Genomic DNA, 17,433 nt, shown 5'->3' on the forward strand with positions numbered 1-17,433 from the left:
CAAGGTTCTGTCACCTGGGTGACCAGTGCAGTGTTATGATGTCACAATGTCCCCTTAGGGAGATCACAGACAAGGGTCTGTCACCAGGGCCACAAGTGCAGAGTTAGGATGTCACAATGCTACCTTGGGCAGATGAAGGAAAAGGGTCTGTCACCTGGGTGACCAGTGCAGTGTTATGATGTCACAATGACCCCTTAGGCAGATCAAAGACAAGGGTCTGTCACCTGGATGACCAGGACAGAGTTATGATGTCCCAATGCTGCCTTAGGAAGATCACAGACAAGGGTCTATCACCTGGCTGAGCAGTGCAGAATTATGATGTCACAATGCCCCCTTAGGCAAAAAACAGACAAGGGTCTGTCACCTGGGTGACCCGTGAAGAGTAATGATGTCACAATGCACCCTTAGGCAGACCACAGACAATGGCTTGTCACCTGGGTGACCCGTGCAGAGTTATGATGTCACAATGCACCCTTAGGCAGATCACAGACAAGGGTCTGTCACCTGGGTGACCCATGCGGAATTATGATGTCACAGTGCCCCTTAGGCAGATGACAGACAAGTGTCTGTCGCCTGGGAGAGCAGTGCAGGGTTATGATTTCACAATGCCCCCTTAGGCAGAGCACAGACAAGGGTCTGTCACGACGGTGACCAGTACAGAGTTATGACCTGACAATGCCCACTTAGGCGGATCACAGACAAGGGTCTGTCACTTGGGTGACCAGTGCAGAGTCCTGATATCACAATGCCCCCTTAGGCAGATCACAGAAAAGGGAATGAGACCTGGTTGCCCATTGCAGAGTTATGATGTCACAATGTCGCCTTAGGCACATCACAGACAAGCGCCTGTCACCTGGGTGACCAGTGCAGCGTTATGATATCACAATGACCCTTTGGCAGATCACAGACAAGGGTCTGTCACATGGGGGACCGGTGCAGATTTATGATGTCCCAATGACTCCTTAGGCAGATCAAAGACAAGGGTCTGTCACCTGGGTTACCAATGCGGAGTTATGATGTCACAATGCCCCCTTAGGCAGATCACAGACAAGGGTCTGTCTCCTGGGTGACCAGTGGTGTATTATGTTGTCACAATGACCCCTTAGGCAGATCACAGACAAGGGCCTGTCACCTGGGTGACCCGTGCAGTGTTATGATGTCACAATGCCCCCTTAGGCAGATCACAGTTAATGGACTGTCACCTGGGTGACCAGTGCAGAGTTATGATGTCACAATGCCCCCTTAGGCAGATCAAAGGAAAGGGTCTGTCACCTGGGTGACCAGTGCAGTGTTATCATTTCACAGTGCCCACTTAGGCAGATAAAATCCAGGGTCTGTCACCTCAGTGACCAGTGCAGAGTTATGACATCACAATGACCCCTTAGGCTGATCAACGACCAGGGTCTGTCACCTGGGTGACCAGTGCAGAGTTCTCATGTCACAATGCTGCCTTAGGCAGATGAAAGAAAAGGGTGTGTCACCTGGGTGACTAGTGCAGTATTATGATGTCACAGTGACCCCTTAGGGAGATCAAAGACAAGGGTCTATCACCTGGATGACCAGGGCAGAGTTATGATGTCACTATGCCAACTTAGGCAGTTCACAGACAAGTGTCTGTCACCTGGGTGAGCAGTGCAGAATTATGATGTCACAATGCCCCCTTAGGCAGATAACAGATAAGGGTCTGTCACCTGGGTGACCATTGCAGAGTTATGATGTCACAATGACCCGTTAGGCAGATCAAAGACCAGGGTCTGTATCCTGGGTGACCAGTGAAGAGTTATGATGTCACAATACACCTTAGGCAGACCACAGACGAGGGTCTGTCACCTGGGTGACCAGTGCAGAGTTATGATGTCACAATGACCCCTTAGGCAGATTACAGACAAGGTTCTGTCACCTGGGTGACCAGTGCAGTGTTATGATGTCACAATGTCCCCTTAGGGAGATCACAGACAAGGGTCTGTCACCAGGGCCACAAGTGCAGAGTTAGGATGTCACAATGCTACCTTGGGCAGATGAAGGAAAAGGGTCTGTCACCTGGGTGACCAGTGCAGTGTTATGATGTCACAATGACCCCTTAGGCAGATCAAAGACAAGGGTCTGTCACCTGGATGACCAGGACAGAGTTATGATGTCCCAATGCTGCCTTAGGAAGATCACAGACAAGGGTCTATCACCTGGCTGAGCAGTGCAGAATTATGATGTCACAATGCCCCCTTAGGCAAAAAACAGACAAGGGTCTGTCACCTGGGTGACCCGTGAAGAGTAATGATGTCACAATGCACCCTTAGGCAGACCACAGACAATGGCTTGTCACCTGGGTGACCCGTGCAGAGTTATGATGTCACAATGCACCCTTAGGCAGATCACAGACAAGGGTCTGTCACCTGGGTGACCCATGCGGAATTATGATGTCACAGTGCCCCTTAGGCAGATGACAGACAAGTGTCTGTCGCCTGGGAGAGCAGTGCAGGGTTATGATTTCACAATGCCCCCTTAGGCAGAGCACAGACAAGGGTCTGTCACGACGGTGACCAGTACAGAGTTATGACCTGACAATGCCCACTTAGGCGGATCACAGACAAGGGTCTGTCACTTGGGTGACCAGTGCAGAGTCATGATGTCACAATGCCGCCATAGGCAGATCACAGAAGTGGGCCTGTCACCTGGGTCCCCATTGCACAGTTTTGATGTCACAATGCCACCTTAGGCAGATCACAGACAAGGGTCTGTCACCTGGGTGACCAGTGCAGAGTTATGATGTCACAATGACCCCTTAGGCAGATAACGAACAAGGGTCTGTCGTAAGGGTGACGAGTGCAGTGTTATGATGTCAAAATGCCCCCTTAGGCAGATCACAGACAAGGTTCTGTCGCCTGGGTGACCAGTGCAGAGTCCTGATATCACAATGCCCCCTTAGGCAGATCACAGAAAAGGGAATGTGACCTGGTTGCCCATTGCAGAGTTATGATGTCACAATGTCGCCTTAGGCACATCACAGACAAGCGCCTGTCACCTGGGTGACCAGTGCAGCGTTATGATGTCACAATGACCCTTTGGCAGATCACAGACAAGGGTCTGTCACCTGGGGGACCGGTGCAGATTTATGATGTCCCAATGACTCCTTAGGCAGATCAAAGACAAGGGTCTGTCACCTGGGTGACCATTGCAGAGTTATGATGTCACAAAGCCCCCTTAGGCAGATCACAGTCAAGAGTCTGCACCTGGGCGACCAGTGCGGAGTTATGATATCACAATGCCCCCTAAGGCAGATCACAGACAAGGGTCTGTCACCTGGGTGACCAGTGCGGAGTTATGATGTCACAATGCCCCCTTAGGCAGATCACAGACAAGGGTCTGTCTCCTGGGTGACCAGTGGTGTATTATGTTGTCACAATGACCCCTTAGGCAGATCACAGACAAGGGCCTGTCACCTGGGTGACCCGTGCAGTGTTATGATGTCACAATGCCCCCTTAGGCAGATCACAGTTAATGGACTGTCACCTGGGTGACCAGTGCAGAGTTATGATGTCACAATGCCCCCTTAGGCAGATCAAAGGAAAGGGTCTGTCACCTGGCTGACCAGTGCAGTGTTATCATTTCACAGTGCCCACTTAGGCAGATAAAATCCAGGGTCTGTCACCTCAGTGACCAGTGCAGAGTTATGACGTCACAATGACCCCTTAGGCTGATCAACGACCAGGGTCTGTCACCTGGGTGACCAGTGCAGAGTTCTCATGTCACAATGCTGCCTTAGGCAGATGAAAGAAAAGGGTGTGTCACCTGGGTGACTAGTGCAGTATTATGATGTCACAGTGACCCCTTAGGGAGATCAAAGACAAGGGTCTATCACCTGGATGACCAGGGCAGAGTTATGATGTCACTATGCCAACTTAGGCAGTTCACAGACAAGTGTCTGTCACCTGGGTGAGCAGTGCAGAATTATGATGTCACAATGCCCCCTTAGGCAGATAACAGATAAGGGTCTGTCACCTGGGTGACCATTGCAGAGTTATGATGTCACAATGACCCGTTAGGCAGATCAAAGACCAGGGTCTGTATCCTGGGTGACCAGTGAAGAGTTATGATGTCACAATACACCTTAGGCAGACCACAGACGAGGGTCTGTCACCTGGGTGACCAGTGCAGAGTTATGATGTCACAATGACCCCTTAGGCAGATTACAGACAAGGTTCTGTCACCTGGGTGACCAGTGCAGTGTTATGATGTCACAATGTCCCCTTAGGGAGATCACAGACAAGGGTCTGTCACCAGGGCCACAAGTGCAGAGTTAGGATGTCACAATGCTACCTTGGGCAGATGAAGGAAAAGGGTCTGTCACCTGGGTGACCAGTGCAGTGTTATGATGTCACAATGACCCCTTAGGCAGATCAAAGACAAGGGTCTGTCACCTGGATGACCAGGACAGAGTTATGATGTCCCAATGCTGCCTTAGGAAGATCACAGACAAGGGTCTATCACCTGGCTGAGCAGTGCAGAATTATGATGTCACAATGCCCCCTTAGGCAAAAAACAGACAAGGGTCTGTCACCTGGGTGACCCGTGAAGAGTAATGATGTCACAATGCACCCTTAGGCAGACCACAGACAATGGCTTGTCACCTGGGTGACCCGTGCAGAGTTATGATGTCACAATGCACCCTTAGGCAGATCACAGACAAGGGTCTGTCACCTGGGTGACCCATGCGGAATTATGATGTCACAGTGCCCCTTAGGCAGATGACAGACAAGTGTCTGTCGCCTGGGAGAGCAGTGCAGGGTTATGATTTCACAATGCCCCCTTAGGCAGAGCACAGACAAGGGTCTGTCACCACGGTGACCAGTACAGAGTTATGACCTGACAATGCCCACTTAGGCGGATCACAGACAAGGGTCTGTCACTTGGGTGACCAGTGCAGAGTCATGATGTCACAATGCCGCCATAGGCAGATCACAGAAGTGGGCCTGTCACCTGGGTCCCCATTGCACAGTTTTGATGTCACAATGCCACCTTAGGCAGATCACAGACAAGGGTCTGTCACCTGGGTGACCAGTGCAGAGTTATGATGTCACAATGACCCCTTAGGCAGATAACGAACAAGGGTCTGTCGTAAGGGTGACGAGTGCAGTGTTGTGATGTCAAAATGCCCCCTTAGGCAGATCACAGACAAGGTTCTGTCACCTGGGTGACCAGTGCAGAGTCCTGATATCACAATGCCCCCTTAGGCAGATCACAGAAAAGGGAATGTGACCTGGTTGCCCATTGCAGAGTTATGATGTCACAATGTTGCCTTAGGCACATCACAGACAAGCGCCTGTCACCTGGGTGACCAGTGCAGCGTTATGATGTCACAATGACCCTTTGGCAGATCACAGACAAGGGTCTGTCACCTGGGGGACCGGTGCAGATTTATGATGTCCCAATGACTCCTTAGGCAGATCAAAGACAAGGGTCTGTCACCTGGGTGACCATTGCAGAGTTATGATGTCACAATGCCCCCTTAGGCAGATCACAGTCAAGAGTCTGCACCTGGGCGACCAGTGCGGAGTTATGATATCACAATGCCCCCTAAGGCAGATCACAGACAAGGGTCTGTCACCTGGGTGACCAGTGCGGAGTTATGATGTCACAATGCCCCCTTAGGCAGATCACAGACAAGGGTCTGTCTCCTGGGTGACCAGTGGTGTATTATGTTGTCACAATGACCCCTTAGGCAGATCACAGACAAGGGCCTGTCACCTGGGTGACCCGTGCAGTGTTATGATGTCACAATGCCCCCTTAGGCAGATCACAGTTAATGGACTGTCACCTGGGTGACCAGTGCAGAGTTATGATGTCACAATGCCCCCTTAGGCAGATCAAAGAAAAGGGTCTGTCACCTGGGTGACCAGTGCAGTGTTATCATTTCACAGTGCCCACTTAGGCAGATAAAATCCAGGGTCTGTCACCTCAGTGACCAGTGCAGAGTTATGACGTCACAATGACCCCTTAGGCTGATCAACGACCAGGGTCTGTCACCTGGGTGACCAGTGCAGAGTTCTCATGTCACAATGCTGCCTTAGGCAGATGAAAGAAAAGGGTGTGTCACCTGGGTGACTAGTGCAGTATTATGATGTCACAGTGACCCCTTAGGGAGATCAAAGACAAGGGTCTATCACCTGGATGACCAGGGCAGAGTTATGATGTCACTATGCCAACTTAGGCAGTTCACAGACAAGTGTCTGTCACCTGGGTGAGCAGTGCAGAATTATGATGTCACAATGCCCCCTTAGGCAGATAACAGATAAGGGTCTGTCACCTGGGTGACCATTGCAGAGTTATGATGTCACAATGACCCGTTAGGCAGATCAAAGACCAGGGTCTGTATCCTGGGTGACCAGTGAAGAGTTATGATGTCACAATACACCTTAGTCAGACCACAGACGAGGGTCTGTCACCTGGGTGACCAGTGCAGAGTTATGATGTCACAATGACCCCTTAGGCAGATTACAGACAAGGTTCTGTCACCTGGGTGACCAGTGCAGTGTTATGATGTCACAATGTCCCCTTAGGGAGATCACAGACAAGGGTCTGTCACCAGGGCCACAAGTGCAGAGTTAGGATGTCACAATGCTACCTTGGGCAGATGAAGGAAAAGGGTCTGTCACCTGGGTGACCAGTGCAGTGTTATGATGTCACAATGACCCCTTAGGCAGATCAAAGACAAGGGTCTGTCACCTGGATGACCAGGACAGAGTTATGATGTCCCAATGCTGCCTTAGGAAGATCACAGACAAGGGTCTATCACCTGGCTGAGCAGTGCAGAATTATGATGTCACAATGCCCCCTTAGGCAAAAAACAGACAAGGGTCTGTCACCTGGGTGACCCGTGAAGAGTAATGATGTCACAATGCACCCTTAGGCAGACCACAGACAATGGCTTGTCACCTGGGTGACCCGTGCAGAGTTATGATGTCACAATGCACCCTTAGGCAGATCACAGACAAGAGTCTGTCACCTGGGTGACCCATGCGGAATTATGATGTCACAGTGCCCCTTAGGCAGATGACAGACAAGTGTCTGTCGCCTGGGAGAGCAGTGCAGGGTTATGATTTCACAATGCCCCCTTAGGCAGAGCACAGACAAGGGTCTGTCACCACGGTGACCAGTACAGAGTTATGACCTGACAATGCCCACTTAGGCGGATCACAGACAAGGGTCTGTCACTTGGGTGACCAGTGCAGAGTCATGATGTCACAATGCCGCCATAGGCAGATCACAGAAGTGGGCCTGTCACCTGGGTCCCCATTGCACAGTTTTGATGTCACAATGCCACCTTAGGCAGATCACAGACAAGGGTCTGTCACCTGGGTGACCAGTGCAGAGTTATGATGTCACAATGACCCCTTAGGCAGATAACGAACAAGGGTCTGTCGTAAGGGTGACGAGTGCAGTGTTGTGATGTCAAAATGCCCCCTTAGGCAGATCACAGACAAGGTTCTGTCGCCTGGGTGACCAGTGCAGAGTCCTGATATCACAATGCCCCCTTAGGCAGATCACAGAAAAGGGAATGTGACCTGGTTGCCCATTGCAGAGTTATGATGTCACAATGTCGCCTTAGGCACATCACAGACAAGCGCCTGTCACCTGGGTGACCAGTGCAGCGTTATGATGTCACAATGACCCTTTGGCAGATCACAGACAAGGGTCTGTCACCTGGGGGACCGGTGCAGATTTATGATGTCCCAATGACTCCTTAGGCAGATCAAAGACAAGGGTCTGTCACCTGGGTGACCATTGCAGAGTTATGATGTCACAATGCCCCCTTAGGCAGATCACAGTCAAGAGTCTGCACCTGGGCGACCAGTGCGGAGTTATGATATCACAATGCCCCCTAAGGCAGATCACAGACAAGGGTCTGTCACCTGGGTGACCAGTGCGGAGTTATGATGTCACAATGCCCCCTTAGGCAGATCACAGACAAGGGTCTGTCTCCTGGGTGACCAGTGGTGTATTATGTTGTCACAATGACCCCTTAGGCAGATCACAGACAAGGGCCTGTCACCTGGGTGACCCGTGCAGTGTTACGATGTCACAATGCCCCCTTAGGCAGATCACAGTTAATGGACTGTCACCTGGGTGACCAGTGCAGAGTTATGATGTCACAATGCCCCCTTAGGCAGATCAAAGAAAAGGGTCTGTCACCTGGGTGACCAGTGCAGTGTTATCATTTCACAGTGCCCACTTAGGCAGATAAAATCCAGGGTCTGTCACCTCAGTGACCAGTGCAGAGTTATGACGTCACAATGACCCCTTAGGCTGATCAACGACCAGGGTCTGTCACCTGGGTGACCAGTGCAGAGTTCTCATGTCACAATGCTGCCTTAGGCAGATGAAAGAAAAGGGTGTGTCACCTGGGTGACTAGTGCAGTATTATGATGTCACAGTGACCCCTTAGGGAGATCAAAGACAAGGGTCTATCACCTGGATGACCAGGGCAGAGTTATGATGTCACTATGCCAACTTAGGCAGTTCACAGACAAGTGTCTGTCACCTGGGTGAGCAGTGCAGAATTATGATGTCACAATGCCCCCTTAGGCAGATAACAGATAAGGGTCTGTCACCTGGGTGACCATTGCAGAGTTATGATGTCACAATGACCCGTTAGGCAGATCAAAGACCAGGGTCTGTATCCTGGGTGACCAGTGAAGAGTTATGATGTCACAATACACCTTAGGCAGACCACAGACGAGGGTCTGTCACCTGGGTGACCAGTGCAGAGTTATGATGTCACAATGACCCCTTAGGCAGATTACAGACAAGGTTCTGTCACCTGGGTGACCAGTGCAGTGTTATGATGTCACAATGTCCCCTTAGGGAGATCACAGACAAGGGTCTGTCACCAGGGCCACAAGTGCAGAGTTCGGATGTCACAATGCTACCTTGGGCAGATGAAGGAAAAGGGTCTGTCACCTGGGTGACCAGTGCAGTGTTATGATGTCACAATGACCCCTTAGGCAGATCAAAGACAAGGGTCTGTCACCTGGATGACCAGGACAGAGTTATGATGTCCCAATGCTGCCTTAGGAAGATCACAGACAAGGGTCTATCACCTGGCTGAGCAGTGCAGAATTATGATGTCACAATGCCCCCTTAGGCAAAAAACAGACAAGGGTCTGTCACCTGGGTGACCCGTGAAGAGTAATGATGTCACAATGCACCCTTAGGCAGACCACAGACAATGGCTTGTCACCTGGGTGACCCGTGCAGAGTTATGATGTCACAATGCACCCTTAGGCAGATCACAGACAAGGGTCTGTCACCTGGGTGACCCATGCGGAATTATGATGTCACAGTGCCCCTTAGGCAGATGACAGACAAGTGTCTGTCGCCTGGGAGAGCAGTGCAGGGTTATGATTTCACAATGCCCCCTTAGGCAGAGCACAGACAAGGGTCTGTCACCACGGTGACCAGTACAGAGTTATGACCTGACAATGCCCACTTAGGCGGATCACAGACAAGGGTCTGTCACTTGGGTGACCAGTGCAGAGTCATGATGTCACAATGCCGCCATAGGCAGATCACAGAAGTGGGCCTGTCACCTGGGTCCCCATTGCACAGTTTTGATGTCACAATGCCACCTTAGGCAGATCACAGACAAGGGTCTGTCACCTGGGTGACCAGTGCAGAGTTATGATGTCACAATGACCCCTTAGGCAGATAATGAACAAGGGTCTGTCGTAAGGGTGACGAGTGCAGTGTTGTGATGTCAAAATGCCCCCTTAGGCAGATCACAGACAAGGTTCTGTCGCCTGGGTGACCAGTGCAGAGTCCTGATATCACAATGCCCCCTTAGGCAGATCACAGAAAAGGGAATGTGACCTGGTTGCCCATTGCAGAGTTATGATGTCACAATGTCGCCTTAGGCACATCACAGACAAGCGCCTGTCACCTGGGTGACCAGTGCAGCGTTATGATGTCACAATGACCCTTTGGCAGATCACAGACAAGGGTCTGTCACCTGGGGGACCGGTGCAGATTTATGATGTCCCAATGACTCCTTAGGCAGATCAAAGACAAGGGTCTGTCACCTGGGTGACCATTGCAGAGTTATGATGTCACAATGCCCCCTTAGGCAGATCACAGTCAAGAGTCTGCACCTGGGCGACCAGTGCGGAGTTATGATATCACAATGCCCCCTAAGGCAGATCACAGACAAGGGTCTGTCACCTGGGTGACCAGTGCGGAGTTATGATGTCACAATGCCCCCTTAGGCAGATCACAGACAAGGGTCTGTCTCCTGGGTGACCAGTGGTGTATTATGTTGTCACAATGACCCCTTAGGCAGATCACAGACAAGGGCCTGTCACCTGGGTGACCCGTGCAGTGTTATGATGTCACAATGCCCCCTTAGGCAGATCACAGTTAATGGACTGTCACCTGGGTGACCAGTGCAGAGTTATGATGTCACAATGCCCCCTTAGGCAGATCAAAGGAAAGGGTCTGTCACCTGGGTGACCAGTGCAGTGTTATCATTTCACAGTGCCCACTTAGGCAGATAAAATCCAGGGTCTGTCACCTCAGTGACCAGTGCAGAGTTATGACATCACAATGACCCCTTAGGCTGATCAACGACCAGGGTCTGTCACCTGGGTGACCAGTGCAGAGTTCTCATGTCACAATGCTGCCTTAGGCAGATGAAAGAAAAGGGTGTGTCACCTGGGTGACTAGTGCAGTATTATGATGTCACAGTGACCCCTTAGGGAGATCAAAGACAAGGGTCTATCACCTGGATGACCAGGGCAGAGTTATGATGTCACTATGCCAACTTAGGCAGTTCACAGACAAGTGTCTGTCACCTGGGTGAGCAGTGCAGAATTATGATGTCACAATGCCCCCTTAGGCAGATAACAGATAAGGGTCTGTCACCTGGGTGACCATTGCAGAGTTATGATGTCACAATGACCCGTTAGGCAGATCAAAGACCAGGGTCTGTATCCTGGGTGACCAGTGAAGAGTTATGATGTCACAATACACCTTAGGCAGACCACAGACGAGGGTCTGTCACCTGGGTGACCAGTGCAGAGTTATGATGTCACAATGACCCCTTAGGCAGATTACAGACAAGGTTCTGTCACCTGGGTGACCAGTGCAGTGTTATGATGTCACAATGTCCCCTTAGGGAGATCACAGACAAGGGTCTGTCACCAGGGCCACAAGTGCAGAGTTAGGATGTCACAATGCTACCTTGGGCAGATGAAGGAAAAGGGTCTGTCACCTGGGTGACCAGTGCAGTGTTATGATGTCACAATGACCCCTTAGGCAGATCAAAGACAAGGGTCTGTCACCTGGATGACCAGGACAGAGTTATGATGTCCCAATGCTGCCTTAGGAAGATCACAGACAAGGGTCTATCACCTGGCTGAGCAGTGCAGAATTATGATGTCACAATGCCCCCTTAGGCAAAAAACAGACAAGGGTCTGTCACCTGGGTGACCCGTGAAGAGTAATGATGTCACAATGCACCCTTAGGCAGACCACAGACAATGGCTTGTCACCTGGGTGACCCGTGCAGAGTTATGATGTCACAATGCACCCTTAGGCAGATCACAGACAAGGGTCTGTCACCTGGGTGACCCATGCGGAATTATGATGTCACAGTGCCCCTTAGGCAGATGACAGACAAGTGTCTGTCGCCTGGGAGAGCAGTGCAGGGTTATGATTTCACAATGCCCCCTTAGGCAGAGCACAGACAAGGGTCTGTCACGACGGTGACCAGTACAGAGTTATGACCTGACAATGCCCACTTAGGCGGATCACAGACAAGGGTCTGTCACTTGGGTGACCAGTGCAGAGTCATGATGTCACAATGCCGCCATAGGCAGATCACAGAAGTGGGCCTGTCACCTGGGTCCCCATTGCACAGTTTTGATGTCACAATGCCACCTTAGGCAGATCACAGACAAGGGTCTGTCACCTGGGTGACCAGTGCAGAGTTATGATGTCACAATGACCCCTTAGGCAGATAACGAACAAGGGTCTGTCATAAGGGTGACGAGTGCAGTGTTGTGATGTCAAAATGCCCCCTTAGGCAGATCACAGACAAGGTTCTGTCGCCTGGGTGACCAGTGCAGAGTCCTGATATCACAATGCCCCCTTAGGCAGATCACAGAAAAGGGAATGTGACCTGGTTGCCCATTGCAGAGTTATGATGTCACAATGTCGCCTTAGGCACATCACAGACAAGCGCCTGTCACCTGGGTGACCAGTGCAGCGTTATGATGTCACAATGACCCTTTGGCAGATCACGGACAAGGGTCTGTCACCTGGGGGACCGGTGCAGATTTATGATGTCCCAATGACTCCTTAGGCAGATCAAAGACAAGGGTCTGTCACCTGGGTGACCATTGCAGAGTTATGATGTCACAATGCCCCCTTAGGCAGATCACAGTCAAGAGTCTGCACCTGGGCGACCAGTGCGGAGTTATGATATCACAATGCCCCCTAAGGCAGATCACAGACAAGGGTCTGTCACCTGGGTGACCAGTGCGGAGTTATGATGTCACAATGCCCCCTTAGGCAGATCACAGACAAGGGTCTGTCTCCTGGGTGACCAGTGGTGTATTATGTTGTCACAATGACCCCTTAGGCAGATCACAGACAAGGGCCTGTCACCTGGGTGACCCGTGCAGTGTTATGATGTCACAATGCCCCCTTAGGCAGATCACAGTTAATGGACTGTCACCTGGGTGACCAGTGCAGAGTTATGATGTCACAATGCCCCCTTAGGCAGATCAAAGAAAAGGGTCTGTCACCTGGGTGACCAGTGCAGTGTTATCATTTCACAGTGCCCACTTAGGCAGATAAAATCCAGGGTCTGTCACCTCAGTGACCAGTGCAGAGTTATGACGTCACAATGACCCCTTAGGCTGATCAACGACCAGGGTCTGTCACCTGGGTGACCAGTGCAGAGTTCTCATGTCACAATGCTGCCTTAGGCAGATGAAAGAAAAGGGTGTGTCACCTGGGTGACTAGTGCAGTATTATGATGTCACAGTGACCCCTTAGGGAGATCAAAGACAAGGGTCTATCACCTGGATGACCAGGGCAGAGTTATGATGTCACTATGCCAACTTAGGCAGTTCACAGACAAGTGTCTGTCACCTGGGTGAGCAGTGCAGAATTATGATGTCACAATGCCCCCTTAGGCAGATAACAGATAAGGGTCTGTCACCTGGGTGACCATTGCAGAGTTATGATGTCACAATGACCCGTTAGGCAGATCAAAGACCAGGGTCTGTATCCTGGGTGACCAGTGAAGAGTTATGATGTCACAATACACCTTAGGCAGACCACAGACGAGGGTCTGTCACCTGGGTGACCAGTGCAGAGTTATGATGTCACAATGACCCCTTAGGCAGATTACAGACAAGGTTCTGTCACCTGGGTGACCAGTGCAGTGTTATGATGTCACAATGTCCCCTTAGGGAGATCACAGACAAGGGTCTGTCACCAGGGCCACAAGTGCAGAGTTAGGATGTCACAATGCTACCTTGGGCAGATGAAGGAAAAGGGTCTGTCACCTGGGTGACCAGTGCAGTGTTATGATGTCACAATGACCCCTTAGGCAGATCAAAGACAAGGGTCTGTCACCTGCATGACCAGGACAGAGGTATGATGTCCCAATGCTGCCTTAGGAAGATCACAGACAAGGGTCTATCACCTGGCTGAGCAGTGCAGAATTATGATGTCACAATGTCCCCTTAGGCAAAAAACAGACAAGGGTCTGTCACCTGGGTGACCCGTGAAGAGTAATGATGTCACAATGCACCCTTAGGCAGACCACAGACAATGGCTTGTCACCTGGGTGACCCGTGCAGAGTTATGATGTCACAATGCACCCTTAGGCAGATCACAGACAAGGGTCTGTCACCTGGGTGACCCATGCGGAATTATGATGTCACAGTGCCCCTTAGGCAGATGACAGACAAGTGTCTGTCGCCTGGGAGAGCAGTGCAGGGTTATGATTTCACAATGCCCCCTTAGGCAGAGCACAGACAAGGGTCTGTCACCACGGTGACCAGTACAGAGTTATGACCTGACAATGCCCACTTAGGCGGATCACAGACAAGGGTCTGTCACTTGGGTGACCAGTGCAGAGTCATGATGTCACAATGCCGCCATAGGCAGATCACAGAAGTGGGCCTGTCACCTGGGTCCCCATTGCACAGTTTTGATGTCACAATGCCACCTTAGGCAGATCACAGACAAGGGTCTGTCACCTGGGTGACCAGTGCAGAGTTATGATGTCACAATGACCCCTTAGGCAGATAACGAACAAGGGTCTGTCGTAAGGGTGACGAGTGCAGTGTTGTGATGTCAAAATGCCCCCTTAGGCAGATCACAGACAAGGTTCTGTCGCCTGGGTGACCAGTGCAGAGTCCTGATATCACAATGCCCCCTTAGGCAGATCACAGAAAAGGGAATGTGACCTGGTTGCCCATTGCAGAGTTATGATGTCACAATGTCGCCTTAGGCACATCACAGACAAGCGCCTGTCACCTGGGTGACCAGTGCAGCGTTATGATGTCACAATGACCCTTTGGCAGATCACGGACAAGGGTCTGTCACCTGGGGGACCGGTGCAGATTTATGATGTCCCAATGACTCCTTAGGCAGATCAAAGACAAGGGTCTGTCACCTGGGTGACCATTGCAGAGTTATGATGTCACAATGCCCCCTTAGGCAGATCACAGTCAAGAGTCTGCACCTGGGCGACCAGTGCGGAGTTATGATATCACAATGCCCCCTAAGGCAGATCACAGACAAGGGTCTGTCACCTGGGTGACCAGTGCGGAGTTATGATGTCACAATGCCCCCTTAGGCAGATCACAGACAAGGGTCTGTCTCCTGGGTGACCAGTGGTGTATTATGTTGTCACAATGACCCCTTAGGCAGATCACAGACAAGGGCCTGTCACCTGGGTGACCCGTGCAGTGTTATGATGTCACAATGCCCCCTTAGGCAGATCACAGTTAATGGACTGTCACCTGGGTGACCAGTGCAGAGTTATGATGTCACAATGCCCCCTTAGGCAGATCAAAGAAAAGGGTCTGTCACCTGGGTGACCAGTGCAGTGTTATCATTTCACAGTGCCCACTTAGGCAGATAAAATCCAGGGTCTGTCACCTCAGTGACCAGTGCAGAGTTATGACGTCACAATGACCCCTTAGGCTGATCAACGACCAGGGTCTGTCACCTGGGTGACCAGTGCAGAGTTCTCATGTCACAATGCTGCCTTAGGCAGATGAAAGAAAAGGGTGTGTCACCTGGGTGACTAGTGCAGTATTATGATGTCACAGTGACCCCTTAGGGAGATCAAAGACAAGGGTCTATCACCTGGATGACCAGGGCAGAGTTATGATGTCACTATGCCAACTTAGGCAGTTCACAGACAAGTGTCTGTCACCTGGGTGAGCAGTGCAGAATTATGATGTCACAATGCCCCCTTAGGCAGATAACAGATAAGGGTCTGTCACCTGGGTGACCATTGCAGAGTTATGATGTCACAATGACCCGTTAGGCAGATCAAAGACCAGGGTCTGTATCCTGGGTGACCAGTGAAGAGTTATGATGTCACAATACACCTTAGGCAGACCACAGACGAGGGTCTGTCACCTGGGTGACCAGTGCAGAGTTATGATGTCACAATGACCCCTTAGGCAGATTACAGACAAGGTTCTGTCACCTGGGTGACCAGTGCAGTGTTATGATGTCACAATGTCCCCTTAGGGAGATCACAGACAAGGGTCTGTCACCAGGGCCACAAGTGCAGAGTTAGGATGTCACAATGCTACCTTGGGCAGATGAAGGAAAAGGGTCTGTCACCTGGGTGACCAGTGCAGTGTTATGATGTCACAATGACCCCTTAGGCAGATCAAAGACAAGGGTCTGTCACCTGGATGACCAGGACAGAGTTATGATGTCCCAATGCTGCCTTAGGAAGATCACAGACAAGGGTCTATCACCTGGCTGAGCAGTGCAGAATTATGATGTCACAATGCCCCCTTAGGCAAAAAACAGACAAGGGTCTGTCACCTGGGTGACCCGTGAAGAGTAATGATGTCACAATGCACCCTTAGGCAGACCACAGACAATGGCTTGTCACCTGGGTGACCCGTGCAGAGTTATGATGTCACAATGCACCCTTAGGCAGATCACAGACAAGGGTCTGTCACCTGGGTGACCCATGCGGAATTATGATGTCACAGTGCCCCTTAGGCAGATGACAGACAAGTGTCTGTCGCCTGGGAGAGCAGTGCAGGGTTATCATTTCACAATGCCCCCTTAGGCAGAGCACAGACAAGGGTCTGTCACCACGGTGACCAGTACAGAGTTATGACCTGACAATGCCCACTTAGGCGGATCACAGACAAGGGTCTGTCACTTGGGTGACCAGTGCAGAGTCATGATGTCACAATGCCGCCATAGGCAGATCACAGAAGTGGGCCTGTCACCTGGGTCCCCATTGCACAGTTTTGATGTCACAATGCCACCTTAGGCAGATCACAGACAAGGGTCTGTCACCTGGGTGACCAGTGCAGAGTTATGATGTCACAATGACCCCTTAGGCAGATAACGAACAAGGGTCTGTCGTAAGGGTGACGAGTGCAGTGTTGTGATGTCAAAATGCCCCCTTAGGCAGATCACAGACAAGGTTCTGTCGCCTGGGTGACCAGTGCAGAGTCCTGATATCACAATGCCCCCTTAGGCAGATCACAGAAAAGGGAATGTGACCTGGTTGCCCATTGCAGAGTTATGATGTCACAATGTCGCCTTAGGCACATCACAGACAAGCGCCTGTCACCTGGGTGACCAGTGCAGCGTTATGATGTCACAATGACCCTTTGGCAGATCACGGACAAGGGTCTGTCACCTGGGGGACTGGTGCAGATTTATGATGTCCCAATGACTCCTTAGGCAGATCAAAGACAAGGGTCTGTCACCTGGGTGACCATTGCAGAGTTATGATGTCACAATGCCCCCTTAGGCAGATCACAGTCAAGAGTCTGCACCTGGGCGACCAGTGCGGAGTTATGATATCACAATGCCCCCTAAGGCAGATCACAGACAAGGGTCTGTCACCTGGGTGACCAGTGCGGAGTTATGATGTCACAATGCCCCCTTAGGCAGATCACAGACAAGGGTCTGTCTCCTGGGTGACCAGTGGTGTATTATGTTGTCACAATGACCCCTTAGGCAGATCACAGACAAGGGCCTGTCACCTGGGTGACCCGTGCAGTGTTATGATGTCACAATGCCCCCTTAGGCAGATCACAGTTAATGGACTGTCACCTGGGTGACCAGTGCAGAGTTATGATGTCACAATGCCCCCTTAGGCAGATCAAAGGAAAGGGTCTGTCACCTGGGTGACCAGTGCAGTGTTATCAT

The sequence above is a fragment of the Gorilla gorilla genome, chromosome 17, assembly GCF_029281585.2.
Source record: "Gorilla gorilla gorilla isolate KB3781 chromosome 17, NHGRI_mGorGor1-v2.1_pri, whole genome shotgun sequence".
In the NCBI taxonomy this organism is placed as follows: domain Eukaryota; kingdom Metazoa; phylum Chordata; class Mammalia; order Primates; family Hominidae; genus Gorilla; species Gorilla gorilla.